Below are 1,712 nucleotides of genomic sequence, written 5' to 3'. Positions count from 1 at the left end.
CTGGCAGCTCAGCTCTTGCTGGTCCTCCTGGGATGGCAGGAGACAGAAGTGCTTCCCAGGAGCATATCTGGGGGCTCCCCCCTCCTCTTCTCCATCCAGGATGTTAACTTTACTGGAATTCATTTCAGTATAGTGTACGGGGCCAGGGGGTGGAGAGGAGGGGAATAACTCCAGGCAACTTGTTTGTAATCCTTCAGGCCCCAGGAGGCCTCCTGGGGACACCCAACACTCTCTCAGGAGCCGGGGACCAGAACCAAGTCACAGACTTCCAAGCCCCTGGGATGGAGATCAAGCCAGGAAAGGTGGGTTCAGTCAGAAAGTAGAATGAACCCTCTTTCCTCCACTTCAAGATACACTTTAAAAATTTTTCAAATTATTTTTTATTTTCTTATTAAAATTTCAAAATTAAAAAAATGAAAAAAAAAAAAAAAAAAAGCTCTTTTCCTCCCCGGCTGCTTGAGGATCCACCGCAATCATGAACGACACAGTAACTATCCGGACCAGGAAGTTCATGACCAACCGACTACTTCAGCGGAAACAAATGGTTATCGATGTCCTTCACCCTGGGAAGGCAACAGTACCAGAAATTCGGGAAAAACTAGCCAAAATGTACAAGACCACACCAGATGTCATCTTTGTATTTGGATTCAGAACCCATTTTGGTGGTGGGAAGACAACTGGCTTTGGCATGATTTATGATTCCTTGGATTATGCAAAGAAAAATGAACCCAAACACAGACTTGCAAGACATGGCCTGTATGAGAAGAAAAAGACCTCAAGAAAACAGCGAAAGGAACGCAAGAACAGAATGAAGAAAGTCAGGGGAACTGCGAAGGCCAATGTCGGTGCTGGCAAAAAGAAGGAGTAAAGATTCTGCAGTGACTTTATCTGTGGTGATTGTGGAGATTTTTCATGAGAGGATTAATAAACTAAGAACTTCTAAAAAAAAAAAAATGGAGAAAATAGTATAGTGAATCTCCACACACCCATCACCCAGCTTTAATAATTATCCACACTGAGCATTTCTGAAACGGGGATACGTTTATAGTCAGTGGATATGTTTAATGTGTTTCTTTCCCCTGCCAAAACTATTATCAAGTCAATGAGGCATCTGACAACTGGTTAAGGATGAACAGGTTGACGCAAATGAACAACGAGGAAGAAAGTGAACCAGGAAACAACCTTGCCCTAGAGCAAGTCTCCCTGCGTTTTTACTAGCCATGATCATTTTTGCTGTTTTCTTCTCATTGGCCTTGGGTTTTGAAGGTTTTTACTCGCCATGATCATTTTTGCTGTTTTCTTCTCATTGGCCTTGGGTTTTGAAGGTTTTTACCCACCAAATTCCATTTATTATTAATGTTTCCCCCATTTTTTAAATAATTAGAAATGAATAGTAACTCATACATCAATGTTCATAGTAGCATTATGCACAGTAGCCAAAAGGTGGAAGAAACCTAAATGTCCACCGACAGATGAAGGGATAAACTAAATGTGGTCCAGCCATGTGATGGAAGATGATTCTGTCTTAAAAATGAAGGACACTCTGACACATGCTACAACATGGATGAAAACATTACGCTTAGTGAAATAAGTCAGATACAAAAGGACAAATACAGTATGATTCCACTTATATGAGGTTCCTAGCATAGTCAAATTCATAGAGACAGAGGTGGAATAGAGATAATCAGGGGTCAGGGGCAGGGGAGAATGGG

At 41.8% G+C, this 1,712-nt stretch overlaps 1 pseudogene; it reads left to right on the top strand.

The window, feature by feature from the left end:
* Positions 1 to 432: 432 nt before the first annotated feature.
* Positions 433 to 938, top strand: LOC147915308 (small ribosomal subunit protein eS24 pseudogene; annotated as a pseudogene).
* Positions 939 to 1,712: the final 774 nt, after the last annotated feature.

Source organism: Ceratotherium simum, chromosome 14, assembly GCF_057802395.1.
Source record: "Ceratotherium simum simum isolate JZ-2026a chromosome 14, ASM5780239v1, whole genome shotgun sequence".
NCBI lineage: Eukaryota > Metazoa > Chordata > Mammalia > Perissodactyla > Rhinocerotidae > Ceratotherium > Ceratotherium simum.
Note: the sequence above shows the minus strand (reverse complement) of the source record. Positions and strands in the feature narration are given on the sequence as shown.